Source organism: Lynx rufus, unplaced genomic scaffold (genome assembly GCF_022079265.1).
Source record: "Lynx rufus isolate CCGP_SWC_20201006 ecotype Redwood Valley unplaced genomic scaffold, mLynRuf1.p SCAF_5, whole genome shotgun sequence".
NCBI lineage: Eukaryota > Metazoa > Chordata > Mammalia > Carnivora > Felidae > Lynx > Lynx rufus.
In genome coordinates, this window is record NW_025814867.1 from 99,773,751 (window position 1) to 99,783,377 (window position 9,627).

The 9,627-nt window shown below is 44.4% G+C and overlaps 1 pseudogene; it reads left to right on the forward strand.

Moving 5' to 3' along the window:
- Positions 1-8,876: 8,876 nt before the first annotated feature.
- Positions 8,877-9,282, forward strand: LOC124526604 (histone H3.3A-like; annotated as a pseudogene).
- The last annotated feature ends 345 nt before the right edge of the window (positions 9,283-9,627 follow it).

The window sequence follows — 9,627 nt, forward strand, 5'->3', positions numbered from 1 at the left end:
AGGAACTGTGAGATCATGACCTGAGCTGAAGTTGGACGCTTAACTGACTGAGCCACCCAGGTGCCCCAGTCCTTGCCTTCTAAGAGGTCATTGTAAACACCATCATTCCTCAGGCCGATCCATTTTCTAACAGTGGACCTCACAGTGGTCCACAGGGCCTTGGTCTCTTTCCCTCTTAAGCCAGCTGATTATTTGCTTTTCAGGTCCCTCAGATTCCCATCCGGCCATGCCTCCTGCTAGTTCTTTAGCTGGGACTGGATCAGCCTTCAGCTGGTCCAATATATGCCTTACAGGGTCAAGAGATTATGTTGGAAGGGAGGGTCAAAGTAATAAGAAAGATATGAACGATATTTAAAAATTAGTTACCTATTACTATGCCACTTTAAATATTACTCTATCTTCCCCAGCATCCCAAAATGTGCTTCACCATCCACACACCCTGGCACACACTGAAGAGACCAGTGTGCGAGCCTCCAGCCAAACAGCATCACTAACCATTACCTCATAACGCAGGAAACTGTCTGCCCGTCACCTGGCACAGAGCCGCCTTCTTTCTTTCTCTCGTCCCTGAGGGCTACACGCATCCACATCCAAATGCCAACTTTACTTTCCAACAGATTCAGTGAAATTGGAGGCTTGTGGTTTCTTTTCAGAGGAAGAAAGGAACCACGGAAAAGTAATAGCTCACCAGTGAGCAAGGCAATGGGTGAATTACCTGGTTTCTGTTTTTGAAGTTTGATGAACTCTTGTGAGGTAGACACAGAAGGAACAAAATTTTACTGACTTGCCTCTCATAAAAAGGGATATTTTGGAAGTTACTGGGTTCCAGACCTAGATCCTGGATTACTGGCAGTTAGCTATTAATTGTTTATGGTTTAGCATCTTTATGATGGTGTAGGTGCCAGGCTGCATTTAAATGACACTCTTAAGTGAGCCTCAGAATCTCCTCTGGAGCTGTACTGACTACCCCTGTGGACCGGAGACACATCTCCTAAATTTATCAAACATTTATCACACTTTGCCTACTGAACATCCAAGTGCCTCAGGGACTCCTGCTTACATGCTTATACCTTCTGACAGGTATTGGGCCACAGGCAAGGGAGCCCAGGTAATGGAGAACCCAGGTAACATGTTGATAGTGCATGATCTTCCAGAGAAATTACAGGCTGAATTTAAAAGATTGAATTAAGTAGTGACATTTCCCGTTTTATCCAGGCTGTACAAAGATCTTTGACAATAGGAGAGTTTTCTGGATAAGGGGATCTTCCCACTCCATCGGGTTGCATTGCAGGCTCTATCCTGGAGCCACTGCAGGCTTAGTCTCCCCGCTGTGATTCTCCACCTTTTGTTTCGCGCTGAAAACACCTGTCCATCAGCAACGGTGGCTCCTGGAGGCAGGGACTCTTACTTGGGAGTAAGGAGAGAGCCGTGCATTTTCTCCTAGGATGTGTGGGTCAGAATCCCAAAAGAAAGCATTTGAACCTCCTCCCAGGGTTATTCTTATGCCCCCCAAGGTGTGAGCCCATTTGATAATCACTACAGGACTTAGGGCTCTGGAGTGTGGAAGAACACAGACTCCTAAATCAGCCACGTGTCCACCCAATTTGGACAGAAGTCTCCCAGACAGATGATGTCAGTGCAACTGGAGAGAAGGCTTGTTAAAATCTGTGCTCTCACTGGCGGAGAAAACTTTTCCCGGAACCCTCAGGAACCGATGGTGGGAATGTAGACTGGAGCCGTCATTCTGGACAGCAATTTGGCAGTACTTGGTGAAATTGAGTGCGCCTACGCCCTATGACCCAGCCATCCCTCTCTGGAGTCTACACCCCAGAGAAACTCAGGCCCGGGTCCAATAAGGAATGTGTACAAGGGTGCTCCATGCAGCACTGGGTGCAGGAATAATAATCATGACGGTGATGATAATGACAGCTAACACTTGTAATACTTGTTGGGAGCTTATGTGGGCCCAGCGCTTTGTTTGTTCTCAGCCCTCTTCATGGTAGATACTACTACTATCTCTGTTTTAGAATTGAGAAGCTGAAGTCTGGGAGGTTGAGTGAATGGGCTCAGTTCCCACTGTTGGTAAATGGGAATGATACCAGTCAGTCTGGCTCCAGAGCATCCCTAACCTTTGAGTTTTATAGTCTATCTCTGTGTCCATCGTTGAGGAATAAATGAGTGAATGTAAGATACTGTTAACCAGGGACACGGAACTCCTAAAAACATAGAGCTGAATGAAAAAAAGAAGTAAAAAAAATAATGAGTTCCCTATCCACTGCTTGCTCCCTCTCTCTCTCTCCCTTTCTCTCTCCATATATTTATATACACATATATGTACGTACATATTTAAAATGTGTACAAAGGGGTGCCTGGGTGGCTCAGTCAGTTGAGCTTCTGACTTCAGCTCAGGTCACGATCTCACAGTCTGTGAGTTCGAGCCCCACGTCGGGCTCTGTGCTGACAGCTCAGAGCCTGGAGCCCGCTTTGGATTCTGTGTCTCCCTCTGTCTCTGCCCCTCCCTCTCTTGCACTGTCTCTCTCTCTCAAAAGTAAATAAACATTAAAAATTAAAAAAAAAGACAATATAACATCACAGAATTTCAAGTGTATCAATACACACACACATCCAAGTACATGTTAGTGAGTATCTGGGATGAGGGCAAGTGGGAGCCAGGGATGAAGCCAGGGATGAAGAGGAAACATACAAGCAAAACTAAATAGAACAAGAAAAGGCCTTGCCTAGATGGTAATGATTGGGTGCCATGAGGTGAGGAGGTGCTCAACTCTGTTGAGAGCTCTGTTCTCTCCTCCTGGGGTTCCTATTTCCTCCCCATTAACTCCCTTCATGAAAATAGATGCACCTTTAGGGAGGGTCAGAGAAGACGCTCTTCCTCATTTTCTTCCTCAGGGCTTCCTCTGGCAATATGTGTGCTTTCTACCGGGTTTTTATTTCACCTAAAAACGCAAGTCTACTTCCTTCCATTTTGCAGTTGAAAAGAAAAGCTGTTCAGAGAGGTAGTGACCCTGCAAATTATCAATGGACTGGCACTTGACCCAGGTCCCTAAGTGTGGAGGTGCGGTCCTGTGGTTTATAACACACCCACTGTAGTGGTCCTAGCACCTACCAGTTTCCTCTGTAGAACAGTCATCGATTCCATGAATCAGAAGAATTTCAGAGGAATTTCCCTAGCATTGTTTGGTGAAGACCTCAAAGCAAAGACAAATACATTCAGGGATGAAAATAAAATTATTTTAATTAAATTTTCCTAGGGTGACATGGGAATAGAGCATTATTGCAAATCTTTTGAGAAAATTATTCATTGACCTTTCACGTATCTCTGAAAGTGACTGACCCTAACACTTGGCATTATCTAGGACATGCCCACCGCCAGGGCATGCGTCTCTGTGAATGAACGTCTCAGTCTGTTCTGGCCGGAGCATCTAGAAATGTGAATTCCAGTGTTTCTGAGCAAGTTAAATCTATGCTTAGCTCGCATTACCGCATATCATTATTTCCTATCCGGATGGAGAATTAATTCATAGTTAATGTTGTAATTGGACAGACTTCAGGGAATGATTCAACAGGCCAATATTTGGCAAATGTACAATGACCATAGAGTACAGTTACTCAGCCGTCCTGTTTTGAGAGTCACGTTGGCATGGGAATACCACTTCTTTCAACCCTTGAATGTTTTATTCCCACAACACTTATTTATAAGTTGCCTGCTGTCCATCTGACAGTGACAGAAGACACAGCTCTGATTGGGGGACAAATTGGCCGTGAAACTGACAAGACAAAGGTATGTGGACACACACCGACAGGACTGTGCAGCTCGAACAGTGGTTGCTGGTTAGAGCAGAGCTCTTCATAAATTACATGAAAAGCCTGCATCATGTCCTAAGGAAAAGGTGAGTGCAGATGAGAGGGGCAGAGAGGAAGAGGGTCAAGAAGGCAGAGTAGAAGCCCCTGAGTTGTAAAGTCAGAAGTGAGGAAGAGAGTGAGGTGGGTGGGAGAGGTGAGGACGGTGGAGAATGAACTTTGAAGGGGAGTCAGGGATAAGTCAGGAGGTGAGGGGCCGGGCTTCTGCTGCACATGCACGGGACTGATGCTGCACGTGTGGCTCATGCTGGCTTATGCTCCCTGTGGGTCTGAAAGCCTGAGTTCCTGGATGTGTGCTTTTAGCTCTCTTTAATCACTGGAGGCAGAGAGGGGTGCCAGGTAGCAGAGGAAATTTTCCAGGGGGGGCAGCCATCAGGATGCACAGACTCAGGCAGTTCATGGGAAGATGCTTAGGAAGCTAAGCATAGATTTAACTTGCTCGGAAACACTGGAATTCACATTTCTAGAATGCACAGAGCACTCCCATCAGTGAGCCTTTGCACAAACCATCCCACTCACCTGGATGGTCCTCCTCTTTCCTCTCCAGCGCTCTAGACCTGTGCTGTCCCAAACAGGGTCACTAGCCATGTGTGCACTCGAAGTGCAGCTGTACTGTTGGTATGAAATACACACAGGGTTTCAAAGACTTAGTGTTGGAAAAATGATCTCATCAAGACTTATTTTTATATTTACTACAGGTGGAAAGAATAATTTTTTGGATATATCAATTTAAATAATTAGCTCACCACTTTCTTCTTTCTTTTTCCAGTGTGGCTACTAGAAAACTTAAAACCACCTACGTGGCTCCCATTGCCTGGGTTCAGATCTTGCCACTTCACAGCAGGTGCCTGGACCTGGGTACTTAATCCCTCCATGCCTTAGTTCTCTTCTCTTTCACATGTGTACCTGCCTCTTGGGAAAGTGCAAGGCTCAGATGCAGTCTCTGCTGCCTCCTTGAGGCTGTCCCCTCCATCCTGCTTCATGAAACTTCCTTCTGGCAGGTCACAGGGCCCTGGCTATCTGCAGGCACTGAGCATACTTGGTTTTAAGATGTGTAAGTCTTTTCCTGAATTCACAAAATTTCTCATGGAGTTGTGCCTAATTACCTCCTCATTGCCTCCCTGACCTTTCTGCCAATGCCCAGGCATCACGGAGGTGATGATGTCTCCCCTCCCACAAAGGCTGCAGAGTGCTATGGTCATCTAGCAAAGAAATGCACAGCACCGCATCTCACAGCTCACTGTGTTACAGTGCTCTTCTGGGGGTTACATGGGAGAGAAGAAGGTTCTCCTTGGTGTATAAGTAAACTTATCTTTCATTGAGCTATATATAATACATTTGGAAAAATACAAAATTCATATGTGGACAAATCAATGAGTTTATAAAATTTTTGCAACTTTCATAAAATCAAGAAAGGATCATGAAAATCTTTCCAGCAGTCCCCTTATTGTCCCTCTCAGTCACCTCCCCTTCCCTAAAGATGACCATGATCTTGCTGTTGATCATCATAGAATATTTTTGACATTTCAACTTTATGTACACGAAATGGTACTCTTCTGTTGTACTTCCTTTACTCAACATTATGTTTGTGAGACTCATCCACGTTTTTACTGGAGTGGTTATCCATTTGCATCGCTGAATAATATTTCATTTGTATAAATGTATCACAGTTTGCTCCTTCATTCTATTGTCAATGGACATTTAGACTATTTTCAGTTTGGGACTATTGTGAACAACACTGCTTTGACTATTCCATGCACTAAGGATTGGAATTCGGGATTATAGTAAATGCATGTGTATGGCTGCAATAGATACTCCTAAATCCATTTCCAAAGTTTTTATACCAATTTCCACTCCCAACAGCAATGTACAAGAGTTCCAACTACTCCATATTTTCACCAACATTCCTGCCCCCCTCCCATTTAGAGTACATGGAGTGGTTTTAATTTGCATATCCCTGATATCTGTGCTCCTTTTCATATGCTTATTGGCCATTTGGATATCTTCTTTGTGTAGTTCAAGTCTTTGGCCACCTGCCTTTCCCCCTTGACATTCTATTTGGGTTACACCTGGGTTGCAAATATCTTTTCCCGGTCTGTAGCTTGTCTTTTCATGCTCTTAATGGTCTTTTTATGAGCAGTTCTTAAATTTAATGAGTCTGATCAATCTTTTCCTGTAAGAGTTAGTTATTTTTGTAATCAGTTTAAGATACCTTTGCCTAATTGACATAGCCAGTTTAAAGTTAGGAAATGCCACCAAACCATACCACAGTGCTGGTGACTAAAAGTTAACAAGAATTTGCCATGGTAACAATTCTGGAAACCATCTGACAAAACCAGACCACTTGTGTTATCATTCTAAATGGCGTAAGTTGTGTGCCTTGATTCAATTCCCTCTTTCTCCACTTCCCCAAACCCCATACCCAGATTCAAATGCTTGCTCTGTGGTCTTTCTTTCCCTATTTGTCCTTCCCATCTCCACCCACACACCCCGCTCCAGGGTTACCTTTGTGTTCTATTTTAAACTCTAAGACTGGTCTCCTTTGTATTTAACAGTAACAAGAATTTCTATTAGTTACTGAGAGTTTACTATGTGCTAAGTGCTTTCCATGTATTTCCTCATTTAATCTCTTGAAAAACTCCTCATCAGATACCTACTAGCACATTTTCAGATGAAAAAAAAAAAAAGGTTTAGGAAGATCAAGGTTTCTAACTAGAAAGCTATGGAGCCAAGATTCAAACTGAGGTTCACCTGACCTTAAAGTTGGTGCCCAGAGCCTTCACATCATGCTGCCCCCCCAGCCCTTAGATTAGCTGTTTAGCCTTTAGCCCCACATCTTCTATCCAGGATAGAAAGGCCATTTACAACTGCTTTTGACTGACAAGTCAACTTCTGAGCAGAAGTTCAATAGCCTTCAGTCCAAGGGGGATCTTTCCTTTTCACTTCAGCCCAAGATGGAGGTGAGCCAGCCCCTCTCTTTGCATGCTCCTCCTCCCTCTAATGCACCCCATTTTCCTCTCTCCTGCCCCATCACCTTCTACTTGTTAGGTCCACCGCAGCCGCCTCCTGCCCAGCTAGAGCTTTCTGCACCCTGCAGGGCAGGGCAGGCAGCCAGCCAGCCAGTCTAGTGTGTGGCACCAGGTAGAAAGACAGAAGGGGTCCTCATGAGTCAAAACTTTCAAAAAATTGTGAACGGGAACTCAGCAAAAACAAGGGGAAGCTCTTTGAGGTGACTTAGACAGCCAGGTTGGAGGATGCAGGGACATTCTTTTGAAATAATTCTTTATAAGAGAGAGAAACAAACCACAAGAGACTCTTAATCTTAACGATAAAGAACAAACTGAGGGTTGATGCAGGGAGGGAAGTGGGGGATGGGCTAGATGGGTGATAGGTATTGAGGGCACTTGTCGGGATGATCACTGGGTGTTGTACGTAAGTGATGAATCACTAAGTTCTACTTCTGAAACCAATATTGCACTGGACGTTAGCTAATTAAAATATAAATAATAAAAAATAAATAAATAAAACAGCTAAAAATAGAAAAAAAATTCTAATTTAATTCCTCAGAATATAAAAGCATTGCTATTGCTACGGTGTGAAGACAGATGCAAAGTCCCTTCCCTGGCTTCCTGCAATCCAAGCCAGACTAAGAAACATGAATATAAGCAGGAGGCTCCTGAGAAAACTGAGCTCACATTTGTCCTGCATTTCTTACTCTTAGGTACCTTTGTGCCATCACCTCATCCAAATCCTAGAGGGATCCTTGTGTGGTCAAGAAGGTAGGTGCAGGTGGTCCATTTTACGGTTGTACAAGCTGACCTCTAGGGAGGCTGATAACTTGCCTATATTAGTTCAAGTCAATGACATCAGGCCAAGAAGTGGAATTCAAGACTCCATATTTCTAGTCCAGTGTTTTTCCACTGGATCTTGCTACTTCTATAGCAAGGGTGACTAACATTTAAACGCAGGAAGGTGTCATGGGGTGGGAGTGATGGCAGGAGAGAAGCTCAGAGAACAGGGAGGAGGCTGCCTCTCAGCCCCATAGGAGGAGGAAGGGGGCTGGAAGGGCTGAGAATTCCACACCCCACTCGCACTGGGGCCGGGGAGCCCCAGCAGCTGAGGAGACCCAGGGAGCTTCTGAGTGCCTCTCGTTTCCTTTTGCCCCAACAGTCTCAACCTCCTCCTCAAACTTTCTTTGTGAGGTTTACATGTTTGCAAGAAAGGTGAGAAAACGTCAAGTGTCCCCACATGAAGGGAGTTAAAGAGACCCATGGCTTCAGCTCAGCAGCTTGGACTGTATTCTTCTGAAGATACTGCCAGAGATCAAAAAGGCAAATGAACCACACATGCTCTCCTTGCACAATTCAGCATGTGGTTTAACTGGACACTTCCTCAGGAAAGAAGCTTGCAGCATCTGTAGATCAAGCGATTACAGGTGACTAAGAACATAAAACATAAGATTTTTTCATGTTTGAATTATAGCTGCTTGTCATCTAACCTAACACTGGGGGCTCTATGTATTTATGCTAGGATTAATTGAAATATTCAAAAGCGGGGCACCTGGCTGGTTCAGTGGGTGGAGCATGTGGCTCTTGGTCTCGGGGTTGCAGGTTCAAGCACCATGCTGGGTGTAGAGATTAATCTTAAAAAAGTATGTACTCAAAAACAGAAACTCTAAAATAGGCAGCTATGTAAAAACAGCAGCAACAACAACAAAACCAAATGAATTGCTCACCCCTTCATTACACTCAATCCAGGAAAGAAACGGGTCTCCAGTTGTTCTTTTTTTTTTTTTCAACAGAGAAAAAAATATTATTTTTTTAAATTTTTATCACAATTTTTGCTATCCCTAGAATTTATTCCTTCTCTGCCATCTCTTATTTATTTTTTAAATAATTTATTGTCAAGTGGCCGTCGCTGGCTAACGCCAGTACGACCTCTAGCTCACTGAGCTCCAGCCGAAGGAGAAAGGGGGTCAGCAAGGAGGTCTCAGTACCATGACTTGTACAAAGCAGACTGCCCACACATCGACCGGTGGTAAAGTACTGAGGAAGCAACTGGCTATAAAAGCCAGGCTCACAGGACTGCGCCCTCTACTGGAGGGGTGAAGAAACCTCATCGTTACAGGCCTGGTACCTTGGCCCTCGGTGACGTCATCAGAAGTCCACTGAACTTCTGATCCGCAAACTTCCTTTCCAGTGTCTGGTGCGAGAAATTGCTCTGGACTTCAAAGCAGATCTGTGCTTCCAGAGCGCGGCTATCGGTGCTTTTCAGGGGGCAAGCGAGGCCTATCTGGCGGGCCGCTTTGAAGACACCAATCTGTGTGCTATCCATGCCAAATGTGTAACAATTATGCCAAAAGACATCCAGCTAGCAGGCCGCATACGTGGAGAACGTGCTTAAGAATCCACTCTGATGGAAAAACATTTCATTCTTGAAAAAAAAAACAAAAACGCTTTTTTTTTTTTTTCTTTTCTTCCTGTTATTGGTAGGTCTGAACCTTAGATATTTTTTTTTCCATGGGGACAAAAGGTACCAAAGTATATGCTTGCAAGTGGAAAAATAGGGGACAGAAATCAGGTATTGGCAGTTTTTCCATTTTCATTTGTGTGTGAATTTTTTTTTAACGTTTATTTACTTTTGAGACAATGTGAGAGACAGAGTGCAAACAGCGGAGGGGCAGACAGAGGGAGACACAGAATCCGAAGCAGGCTCCAGGCTGTGAGCTGTCAGCACAGAGCCCGATGT